This window comes from Malania oleifera, chromosome 12 (assembly GCF_029873635.1).
Source record: "Malania oleifera isolate guangnan ecotype guangnan chromosome 12, ASM2987363v1, whole genome shotgun sequence".
NCBI classification, from domain to species: domain Eukaryota; kingdom Viridiplantae; phylum Streptophyta; class Magnoliopsida; order Santalales; family Ximeniaceae; genus Malania; species Malania oleifera.
The window spans coordinates 37010951-37024581 of record NC_080428.1 but is presented as its reverse complement, the minus strand read 5'-3'; positions in this window follow the sequence as shown (position 1 = coordinate 37024581).

Sequence of the window (13631 nt, the reverse complement as noted above, 5' to 3'; positions counted from 1 at the left end):
GAAGCAAATATTCAAAACAACTCAAAATATTTTCTTCAAGGAAGTAGGCTCAAGAGTTGTTTGAAAAAATAATAGCTTATTAAAACTAATTTGCACAACAAAATCAAATTATAGGAATCTTTGCAATGACAATGCAAAGATCCTTAAGCTAATGAGTTTTTCCCAACACAAGATTTATCAAATAAAAATCTATGAAAAAACTATTGCTTAACTCTCCAAAAACAATAACAATCAATCAAGAAAAACAATGGGAGTATAAGCAACCTCTAATAAACACTAACCCACTCAATAAGCTCTCACAATGCTAAGATGTATCAAGGGAATGAAGAAATGAGAGTATTTGGGCAAAATAGGATTTTGAAAATAGAGAGAATTTTTGCTAATGATTTTTGCTAATCATATTATAATCCTCACAAATGAACCAAAATTTATAGACCAAGATGAAATTATAATTGTTTAGGACCCATAGGAAATTCTTAGAAAAGTTTAAAAGCACTTAGGAAATATTAACCCTATTTAATCAATTTAACCTCGGTAAAAATTTAATTAACCCGAGAAGGTTCGGGTGGTTGAATTAAGGTTCAGTCACCCAAATAGACTGAGCTTTGAAAAGCATTTTAAATGGTTCGGTCACCCGAGTCTATGTTCGGTAGTTCGAACAAAAGTCAGAAACATTTGCTCCGAGGTTCGGGTGCCCGGGTTCTAGGGTTGGTAACCCAAACACAAGAGTTCAGTCGCCCGGGGCATGATTTGAACTAAAATGTTCGGCAGCCCGAGTTGGTGAATTGTCTTTTTCAAAGGGTTCAAGCGCCTGAGGGAGATAGGGTCAATATGTGTTCGGTCGCTCGAAGCATGGTCAAACTGTTAACTTCTCAACAGTTTAGGCGCCCAAGGTGATTTGTTCACCTGGGGTTCAGTTGCCCGAGGTCTCTCATTTTACCCTAATATTGTTCAATTCAATTCAATTTACTCACCATATTATAAATGATGATGGGGACTTACTTATGCATATGTGTAGGGACCTAAGGTCTTTTCAAGGGCCGCTTTGAGATAGTGCCAAAAAATTCAACGTCGGTCAACCGAAGGTCCATCGAAGGGTGCCCTAATGACATTTGGTACCCTATGGTCAGTCTACGATCATATTGAGCTTACAAAACCTACATGCATGACATGCAGAGATTATTACAGACCGATATAAATTATTACAGACCCAAATAATATAAATTACAACAAGAAATAATCTTTAGGGTCTACAGGCTTTACTTCGTGTGTCATCAATTGATTTGCTAATATAAACCTGCACACAAACTTGAAAGCTATCAAATATTAGAGTATTTGTCATTATCAAAATCGAGCGTGACCTATAAGGTCAACATGAGGCATATGGGAGGATGTCGACCAGGAATGAATGTCTGCTATCAGTGTGGTAGACTTGTCATATGGCACGGGATTGTCATGCGTAGCCAAGCAATGCTTCTATTCCTAGACAATTTTGGGGAAATAACCAAGCACCTCGAGGAAGCCAACGAAGGAATACCACGCAGGCGCGGGTTTATGCCTTGACACCAGGAGACGTAGAGGTGACTAACGATGTGGTGACAGGTATTGTTTCTATGTTTTCAATTAAAGCTATTATTTTGTTTGATTCAGGGGTAATGTACTCGTTTATTTCTCAAGAGTATATTAGATTGTATGGGACAAAACCTCAATTATTGGATGTTGAATTACATGTGGCCACATCGACAGGAGTAGTAATGGTTTGTAGGAAGGCGCTTAAAGGTTATCCAGTGGATATTCAGGGAAGAATGCTACTAGCCGATCTCATAGTGTTGGATCTGCATGGGTTTGACGTGATTCTAGGGATGGACTAGCTAGCCGCTAACTATGTTAGCATCGATTGTCATTAGAAAAAGGTAATATTCAGACCTTCTGTGGAACAGGAGTACAGATTCGTGGGGTCGTACGTGCAGACCCCACCACAGGTATTATCTGTTATTCAAGTGAGGAGGCTACTTCTGGACGGATGCTAGAGGTACTTAGCCTATACAAAGGAAGCGCCAGGAGAAGAATTAAAACTTGTAGATATTCCAGTAGTAAGAGAATTCTTAGATGTCTTTCTAGAGGATTTACCTGGATTGCCTCTTGATCATGAAATTGAATTTGCCATTGACTTACTTCTAGGGACGACACCGATATCTAAAGCTCCTTATAGAATGAGTTCAGCTGAATTAAAAGAATTAAAGGAGCAATTGCAAGAATTACTAGATAAGGGGTTCATCAGACCTAGTGTGTCACCCTAGGGAGCACCAGTTTTGTTTGTAAAGAAGAAAGACGGGTCGAGGAGGATGTGTATCGACTACAAGGAGATAAGTAAAGTGACAGTTAAGAATAAGTATCCACTTCCCCGTATTGATGATTTGTTTAACCAACTCCAGGGAACATAGGTTTTCTCTAAGATTGATCTTCGATCTGGGTACCATCAAGTAAGAATTAAATCATAGGGTGTTCCAAAGACAGTTTTCCAAACCAGTTATGGCCACTGTGAGTTCTTGGTTATGCCTTCGGATTGACTAACGCACCTGCGGTATTTATGGACCTGATGAATAGGGTTTTCCATGAATAACTTGTTAACCCTAGGGAGGTTCGGTCGACCATGAAGTTGGAGTTCATTCCTGGTTGGTCGACCGACTCGTCAAACTTTTGACCTTTGGGAACTTTAGTCAACCAAAGCTCTCTATGTGTTGGGGTTTAGTCGATCGAACACACCAAACTTGTGCAATTCAGCCATATTCTTCTTATGAAGTCACCCCTATTCACATGATAATTGATTCTAAGACTATGAGGACTTTTCATGTGATAATTTGGGACCTAATGTCACGCCCCGAACCCCGAAAAAGAACCCAGGGTTGAAAATGTAACCTAACCTGTCCCTGTATCATACAAATCATCTACAAATACAGTACAAAGGATGAGAGTCCGACCCCGTGGTGTTCCCAGGAACCCTAAACACATCCTAACACAAACATATACGCAGTAGAATAAGGTCATTCTATATATACATATGCAGTACCATACCAGAGTCTATATAAGAGCAGTACACAGGCTCTATCAAAATGTACAAACGGGTGCCCAAATACATCTCAAAATGGCAACCTACCAAAAATACAGTCCTAGCACTTATCCAAGCGCTAACCGCAATACACTGGCCACTACGCTCCCTACACTAGGACGCTAGTTTCGGTTACTCGAAGGACCTATAAAAATGTACGTACAGCAGGGGTGAGACACCTCTTAGTAAGGAAGAACACAGGTTATATCGGTGTGTGGCATTTGAGTGTTATCATGATGCAACATACACGCAGTTAAATGCAGTCCAGTACTAGTTTATACAATGCATACACGCACACATACACATGATCAGCAATCTTGGTGTCATCACACCCTTTGGCCTGAAGCCGGCCTGCGACATACGGCGTTGGCGCGTAGCCAACCCGTGAACACGGCGCCACTGACACATGGTTAGTCCCCGACTCCCATGGCATCGTACTGGCGCTAACTGGTGGATCCACACCCTTCGGCCTGATCTGCTGGTATAGGCTCATGTCCTCGGATATAGAGTCGGACACTCTTGCCTACGTGGCAGGCGATAAACACACGCCCTCGGATATAGAGCCGGACACTCTCAGTACGCGGAACAATTCGGAACCCCGTTCCTACTAGCATTCCAACAGTCACACACACATGCATGCTCATATAACCAAACAAACCACACCCATTTGGTAATCTAAATCATGGTTTTCCAAACAAATACAGTTTAAATAAGTCAAGGCACGACCATCCCAATAACACAATATAAATCACCATATACGCTCGATTTTCAACCAAAACCAGGGATGTAGCCCGTCGCCCCCTTTTTTCCAAAACTGTAATAATGAAAAATCCATAGTTTTCCCGTTAGATCCCCCCAAATAAATAGCCAAAACACACATCGGACCATGAACCACAGTTTCACCGAGTCCGATTTCAAAAATAACCAATATAAACACAATTCCCCTTACCTTTTCCCCGAATAGCAAATCCCGAACTCCAAGGCCCCTAAACAGCGAACCAAGTTCCAAAACCTACAAATCACAGTACAGAATATACTCACAAGACTGTTTCCTACAAAACTACTGGATTAGAATTGAAAATCGAGCCTTACCTCGATTTTATGCTAAAACCCAAAAATCTCCGAAACGGGATTCCAATTCGTAGAACTTGTAGAGAATCCTTCCACGATCCTCGTGGTAACTTCAGATTCCCGATTCCAGCAACGATCGACGAAGAAATCTAGAGAGAAAGAGAGTGAATCCTGAGTTACTAGAGAGAGAGAGAGAGAAAAATCATTACTTCACTACTAAGCAACTCAAAATATCATTTTAAAGAGCCTTTGACCCGGGTGGATTCGTCAACGAATTGGCGTCCTCGTCAACGAGTCTGCCATTGGCTTCGTCGACGATACGGTGGCTTCATCGACGAGGCTGATATTTCAATTTCTCCAAGAACCTCGGCATTTCCTCATCAATGAGCCCCTGAATTTCGTCGACAAGAAGGACGAAGGCTTCGTCGATGAAATCTGGCTTCGTTGACGAGGTCTGCTCATTTACCAAAATGCCCCTCTCTTTAAATATTTTTAAAAAATCATTATCAATAGTCGGGTTCTTACGACCTCCCCTCCTTATAAAATTTCGTCCTCGAAATTTGTACTCCCTCATATACGAACTCATTCTTACCATCAAACACATATATACCAATCTAGAGAAAAACTGGCGACCACTACAGCGTAGCCCCATCATACACTTACACATACATACCCTAACTTATGGAGGAGGAATACCATGGTTACATATACAATTGTCTCAAGAGTTCACAATACACACACTCCCGACGACTAACCACCTATCCCAACCCATAGTAGGATCATGTACAAGTGCTCAAAACAACTGTGGATACTTCCGGCGTATTTTTGTTTCCATTTCCCAAGAAGCTTCCTCAACCTCGTGGTTTTGCCACAATACCTTCACTAATGGTATCTCTTTGGTACGAAGCTTCTAAACTTTACGGTCTAGAACCTGAACAGGTATCTCCTTATACGCTAAAGTATCCCCAATTTCCAATCATCATAACTAATAACATCTGAAGGATCCAACATGTACCTCCTCAACATGGATACGTGAAACACCGTGGACCCTTGAAAGTGCTGGAGGTAATGCAATCCTATAGACTATTGACCCACTCGCTCAAGTACCTCGAATGGTCTAATATACCTCGGGCTTTGTTTGCCCTTCCTCCCAAATCTCATCACCTCTTTCATCGGAGCAATACGCAGAAATACCTCTCCTCCCACTTCGAATTCTAACTCACGGCGGCGAGCATTTGCGTGACTCTTCTGCCGACTCTGAGCTGATCTAATCCTCTCTCGGATCAAACGCACCTTCTTAGATGTTTGCTGCACGAGTTCAGGTCCTAACACCTGACGTTCACCAACCTCATCCCAAAACAAAGGAGATCGACACCTCCGACCATACAAAGCCTCGAACGGTGCCATCCCGATACTAGACTGGAAGTTATTATTATAAGCGAACTCTATAAGTGACATAAATTGTCTCCAGCTAACACCAAAGTCTAACACACATGCTCACAACATATCTTCCAAAATCTGTATCGTTCTCTCCGACTGTCCATCAGTCTAGGGGTGGAACGTTGTACTAAAAGTAAGCTTCGTTCCCAATACCTCCTGCAAGCTCATCCAGAATCGAGAAGTAAACCTCGGATCCCGATCCGATACTATGGACACCGGTACTCCGTGCATTCTCACAATCTCATGCATATACAATTCTGTTAGCCTACTCAAAGGATAGCCAACTTTCATCGGTATGAAATGAGCAGATTTCGTCAATCTATCCACGATCACCCATATAGCATTCTGCCCGTGAAGCACTGGCGGCAATCGGGTCACAAAATCCATGGAAATATGCTCCTATTTCCACACCAGAATAGGCAAAGGATGCAATGGCCCTGCTAGCCTATGATGTTTAGCTTTCACCTGCTGACATGTCAGACACGACTCCACGAAACGAGCAATCTGCCTCTTCATGCCAGACCACCAGAAGGTCTTGCGCAAGTCTCAATACATCTTTGTACTACTAGGATGTACCATATAAATAGAACAATGCGCCTCCTCTAGAATCGTTCTTCTAATCTCATCATCGTTCGGAACACATACTCTGATCTCAAACCTCAACACACCTCTCTCAAAGATGTTAAACTTCATAGACAGTCCCTGCTTTACCTTTTCCACAACCTCTGTCAACTCTGCATCACTAGTCTGCACGGCTTTTATAAGCTTAAATAAGGTTGGTTGGATCACCAAGCTAGCAATGAAAGTCTGATGATCACCGGACACCAACTCCACGTCAAGGCTTTCCAGATCCCGCCTGACATGATGCTGAGCTACAACTGAAGTTACTGCTGCTGCATGCTCTGACTTCCGACTCAACGCATCTGCTACCACATTAGCCTTTCTCGGGTGATAATTGATCGTGCAGTCGTAGTCCTTGATCAACTCTAGCCACAGCCTCTGCCTCATATTCAACTCCTTATGCGTGAAGAAATACCTGAGGCTCTTATGGTCTGTGAAGATTTCACACTGCACACCACACAAATAGTGTTGAAAGATCTTCAGTGCATACACAACAGCAGCCAACTCCAAATCGTGCGTAGGGTAGTTCTTCTCATATTCCTTTAGTAGCCTAGAGGCATAAGCTACTATCTTACCCTGCTGCATGAGCACACGTCCCAGGCCTTTCAGAGACGCGTCGCTATAAATCACAAACCCACCATCCCCCGAAAGAATGGTCAACACTGGAGCAGTAACCAGCCAGTGCTTCAACTCCTGAAAGCACTGCTTACAATTACTGGCCCACTCAAACTGCACTCCTTTCCTAATCAATCGTGTTAGAGGTCCAGACAGTTTAGAGAAACCCTCTACGAACCGACGATAGTAACCTGCCAGTCCCAGAAACTCCGAATCTCCTGCACATTCTTCGGCCTTACTAAGTTGACCACAGCTTCAATCTTGCTAGGATCAACTGATATACCATCCCCAGTAACCACATGGCCTATGAACGCAATCTAACTCAACCAGAATTCACATTTCTTTAGCTTAGCATACAACTTTTTCTCCCACTGAATCTGTAACACTAACCTTAAATGTTCCACGTGCTCTTCTGTATTCCTCGGGTAAACCAGAATGTCATCAATGAATACTACTACGAACTGATCCAGGTACTCAAGGAAAACCCTATTCATCAGATCCATGAACACCGTCGGAGCATTCATCAACCCAAAAGGCATGACTAAGAACTCGTAGTGGCCATATTTGGTTCGGAAAGATGTCTTCGCTACATCCTCCACTCTAACCCTCACTTGATGATATCCTGACCGCAATTTGATCTTCGAAAAGACCCGCGTTCACTGGAATTGGTCAAAGAGATCATCTATACGAGATAAAGGATAGCGATTTTTCACAGTCACCTTGTTAATCTCACGATAATCAATGCACATCCGCATCGACCCGTCCTTCTTCTTCACAAACAATACTGGAGCTCCCCAAGGTGAAACACTAGGTCGAATGAATCCCCTGTCCAGTAATTCCTGTAACTGTTCCTTCAACTCCCGAAGTTCTGTTGGAGCCATTCGATACGGAGCTTTAAAGATCGGTGCCTTGCCAGGCAACAACTCTATCGTAAACTCCACCTCACGATCTGGAGGTAAACGGGGTAAATCATCTGGAAATACATCCAGAAACTCACTAACTACCTGAATGTCCTTGAGCCTCAACTCATTCCGGGACGGTTCCTGCACACAAGCTAGGTACCCCTGACATCCGTCCAAGAGTAGCCTCCTCGCCTGTAGTTTCGACAGAATCTGTGGCGCTGGACACACACATGATCCCACCAATTCGTACTCCTATTCCTCAGGAGGTCTAAAAACTACCACCTTCCTACGACAGTCGATCATCGCATAACTAGAGAACAACCAATCCATCCCCAGAATGACATCGAATCCCGACATGTCATATACAACAAGATTTACTGGTAGCAGCTTTTCCTGAATTTCCATTGGGCAGTCTACCAACATCTTCCTATAGGAAGATACACTCCCAGATGGCGTAGTAACAGATAACACCTCATTTATGTCTTGGGTTTCAATCCCACACCGTCCAATAAAACTCACAGATACAAAAGAATAAGTTGCACTCGAATCAAATAAAACAAAAGCCTTATTCAAAAGCAATAATAAGGTACCTGTCACCACGTTCCCTACATGCTTAGCTTCTGCTGGAGTAAGAGAATATACTCTGACTAGAGTTGTATTCATCGGAACGGTTCCTCGAGGTATCTGATTGCTCCCTCGGTTCCCACTGAGTGCATGCACATCTCGCTTCGGTGCACGACAATCACGAGCCATTTGACTAGGTCTATCACAGTTATAGCAATTACCTTCAAAAAATCGACACTCACCCTCTTTCCGTCTGAGGCACCTAGTATAACCACTAGTCTGGCTCCCCTAAGAATCTTGGTGCTCGGTATTCTGGCGGTAACCCGAGCTCTTGTTCCTCTTCTTCCACGATCCCTGACGAGATCCTATCTGAGAACTAGAAGGTAATATCCTCTTCTTTGATTCCCAATCCACCTCGTCCTCTTGGATACCGGTCTCAATCATTGTGGCTTTATCCACCAACACCGAGAACTCACAGATTTGAAGCATACCCACCAATCTGCGGATATCCTTCCTCGGGCCCTTCTCGAACCTCCAAGTCTTCTCATATTTGCTCGAGATCAAACATAGAGCAAAGCGAGACAACTCTATCTACCAAGCCGCATACCCTTGCATCGCCAAACTCCCCTGAGTCAGAGCAGAAAACTCATCTGCCTTCACATCACGTACAGAAGCCAAAAAGTATCTATCGAAGAACACCTCCTAGAAATGGCTCCACGTCATCTCCTCTGAACCGACTCTCTGCTTCTCCAGCAAACTCACCGCAGTCCACCATTAACCCGCCTCCCCAGACAGATGGAAAGTAGCATAGAGGACTCGCTGCCTCTCCGTCCAGTGCAGGACTTCCAGAATCCTCTCAGTCTTTTCCATCCAGTCCTCTGCTGTCATTGGGTCAGGTCCTCCAGAGAACGTCGGAGGATGCATGTTTGTGAACCTCTCAATGGTGCACCCCACAGCAGTAGGAGAGCGCTCACATCTCCTCACACTCCACCCGATCTCCCGTAACACCTGCCTCATCAAACCTCGAGGCACAGAAGGAGACTCATCACTCACAGTCTCCTCTGAGCCACTTCCCAGGTCATTATCCTTGGGCTTCATTCTGCAGCACAATAGAGTCTATCAGTATCCCTATGACACATACAATTAACATCATGATCTACACTAATCATGTTAACTACTCCCTACCAGGTCTAGGTCTGTCCTATCGCACCGACACTAAAGTTATCAATGATTTACCATGCTTTTACTAAAATCGTCATCCTAGGAAAAAACACGAAATACCGTCGACAAATCCCGGTCTAGCAACCGAACAACCCTCAACTAACTCTACCCATATCCACATCCTATACTCTGGTATGTACTCACAACTAAGCCTAACCAAGTCTACAAGATCTAGTAACCTGGTTAGCTCTGATACTAAGCTGTCACGCCCCGAACCCCGAAATAGGACCCAGGGGTGAAAATGTAACCTAACTGTCCCTGTATCATACAAATCATCAAACAGATACAGTGCAAAGGATAAGGGTCCAACCTCGTGGGGTTCCCAGGCACCCTAAACACATCCTAATACAAACATATACGCAACGGAAAAAGGTCATTCTATATATACATTTGTAGTACCATACCAGAGTCTATACAAGAGCAGTACACAGGCTCTATCAAAACGTACAAATAGGTGCCCAAATACATCCCAAAATGGCAACCCACCAAAAATACAGTCTTAGCACTTACCCAAGTGCTAACCGCAGTACACCGGCCACTACGCTCCCTACACTAGGACGCTAGTTCCGGTTACTCAAAGGACCTGTAAAAATGTACGTACAACAGGGGTGAGACACCTCTCAGTAAGGAAGAACACATGTTATATCAGTGTGTGGCATTTGAGTGTTATCATGATGCAACATACACGCAGTTAAATGTAGTCCAGTACTAGTTTACACAGTGCATATACGCACACATACACATGATCAGCAATCTGGTGTCGTCACACCCTTCGGCCAAAAAGCTGGCCCTTGACATACGGCATTGGCTTGTAGCCAACCCGTGAACACGGTGCCACCGACACATGGATAGTCCTCGACTCCCATGGCATCGTACTAGCGCTAATTGGTGGATCCACAACCTTCGGCCTGATCTGCCGGTATAGGCTCACGCCCTCAGATATAGAGTTAGACACTTTTGCCTACATGGTAGGTGATAAACACATGCCCTCGGATATAGAGCGGGACACTCTCAGTGCCTGGAACAATTTAGAACCCCGTTCCTACTAGCATTCCAATAGTCACACACACATGCATGCTCATATAACCAAACAAACCACACCCATTTGGTAATCTAAATCATGGTTTTCCAAACAAATACAGTTTAAACAAGTCAATGCACGACCATCCCAATAAAATAGTATAAATCACCATATACGCTCGGTTTTCAACCAAAACTAGGGATGCAGCCCATCGCCCCCTTTTTCCCAAAACTATAATAATGAAAAACCCATAGTTTCCCCATTAGATCCCCCCAAATGAGTAGTTAAAACACACACAGGATCGTGAACCACAGTTTCATCGAGTCCGATTTAAAAAATAACCAATATAAACACAGTTCCCCTTACCTTTTCCCCGAATAGCAAATCCTGAACTCCAAGGCCCCTAAACAATGAACCGAGTTCCAAAACCTACAAATCACAGTACAAAATATACTCAAAAGATTGTTTCCTACAAAACAATCGGATCAGAATTAAAAATTGAGCCTTACCTCGATTTTACGCCGAAACTTGAAAATCTCTGAAACGGGATTCCGATCCGTTGAACTTGTAGAGAATTCTTCCACGATCCTCATGGTATCTTCAGATTCCCGATTCCAGCAACGATCAACGAAGAAATCTAGAGAGAGAGAGTGAATCCTGAGTTCCTAGAAAAAAAGAGAGAGAGAGAGAGAGAGAGAGAGAGAGAGAGAGAGAGAGAGAGAGAGAGAGAGAGAGAAACCATTACTTCACTACTAAGCAACTCAAAATATCCTTTTAAAGAGCCTTTGACCCAGGTGGGTTCGTCGATGAATTGGCGTCCTCGTCGATGAGTCCGCCATTGGCTTCGTCGACGAGACAGTGGCCTCGTCGACGAGGCTAATATTTCAATTTCTCCAAGACCCTCGGCATTTCCTCATCGACGAGCCCTTGAATTTCATCGACGAGCCGAGGCTGATATTTCAATTTCTCCAAGACCCTCGGCATTTCCTCATCGACGAGCCCTTGAATTTCGTCGACGAGCCCTTGAATTTCATCGACGAGAAGGATGAAGGCTTCATCAACGAAATCTAGCTTTGTCGACGAGGCCTGCTCTTTTACCAAAATGCCCCTCTCTTTAAATATTTAAACAAAAACCATTATCAAGAGTCGGGTTCTTACACCTAAAGTTAGTCTATGGTCTTTTAGCTTTTTAATTTGTCCCAAAAATATGGCATCGATCAACCAAAGTAAACTTCGTTTTAACCCTAATCTTTAACCCAAACCAGTTAGTTATCTAAGAAATGAGTTTCTGTGTAAAGTGCTAGTCTCTAGGGCCTGTCTATGGTTGTTATGAGCTATCCATTCACATCATGCATGCAATGCATTATTACAAAGCAGAATATAAAAACAAATGCAATTACAATAGAAAGTGTACGTCTTCTTTTGTCTTGCTCTTCAGTTCCATGGAATGCGCCATATTGATGTGAGCTTTAAGTTCCTGATGGCTTCCATTTTTCGGTATCTTATGTCTATGTTAAAATGAAAATCTGTTCACGCACCAAAAGCACACATAAGACACTGGTAGTTTATCAGCATCAAAATAGAGATCGGACTCAAAAAGTCAACATAGTTCCCTTGAACAATCACTTTCCAAGCCCTCCAATCCATTGTTTGGATAAAAATGTGCCTTCTTTGTTTCCAATAGGTGTAATTTACACCACAAAACATTGGAGGTTTTGTAAAGGATTGACCCTTACAAAACGAGGATACACCAATATATGTTATGTGATCTTTATATAAAAACGGTTAAGCTTATTGTAACCGAACTCTGATACCGATTGCTAGAAAAGGTGTAGTCCCAAGAGGGGGGGTGAATTGGGTATTTAAAAAATTTATGCAAATGCTTTAACAATTATAACCACAATTTAAGCACATTATCTAAATAAGCAAATGCAATCAATATTCACAACAAATATGAATAAATATAAATGTGCTTGATTGAAAGAGATTAGGGAAGAGAGAATAAAACCCGTATTTTTACAAGATTTAGCAATCATTGCCTAAAGTAACTCACTTGAAGATTCCATTATGCACTCCTTCAATAGGCGGAGAAACCTCTCTCTTTTAGTAGGCAGAGATGCCTTTTATAATCTCTCCTTCACTAGGCGGAGATGCATCTCTTCTTTACGTAGGTGAAGTTGTCCCTCTTCTTTGCTTTGACAGTCCACCCCTTACTCCTTCACTAGGCCGAGTCGCCTCTCTCCTTTTACTTGGTGGAGTTACCTCTCTCCTTGAATCGGCGAAGATGCCTTTACAAGTGAAATCAATGAAATTAGATGTACAAAGAATGCTCCTTAAATGAGTGAATTAGTACAATGAAAATAACAAGCTAATTACGCATCAAAACTGCGTAATTGGGCATCTTAACCTGGGCTTTATGGTTTATATTTTTAATTAAATGTCCAAAATTGTCCAATATTTTAATAAAGTGCCAAAATCATCATTCTTGAACTTTATTGTACTATTTATGAAGTTTTGGTAATTTTTTGTCGCAAGAAAATTCTTGGGAACCAAAACCGATACCTATTTGTATTTCGTGCATAACTTTTCTGTCCAAGCTCCGATCGAGACGATTTAAATTTTTAGAGAAAGAGGAAAGAATTATCTACTTTGTGTTTTGAGTTTTGTGAGATACGGGCTCCAAAAGAGTAAGATTTGCGATGAACAGAGAATGAAAAAAAAAAATATAACAATCCGGGTCGAGTCTCCCATCCGGGTCAATCCTCTCCATCCGGGTCTAGGGCAGCCTCTCCTATTTAATCCTTCTTTGCTCTCCCACACAGTGTGTGCCTCCGGCACCCTTCTCCCTCCGTCAAACTCTCCTCTCTTCTTCTCCTTTTCTTCTTCTTCTTCTTCTTCTTCTTCTTCTTCTCTTCTCTTTACTTTGATTTATTCTCGTCTTCTCGCTCTTTCTCTGTTTCTATTTGTTTTCTTTTTCTTTCCCTAAGCTCTGCAAACCCGAGACTTAATCCTCCATTCTCTTTCAGTCCTCTGCTTCTTCCTTTAGTCAACAATTCCAGCTGAGTAG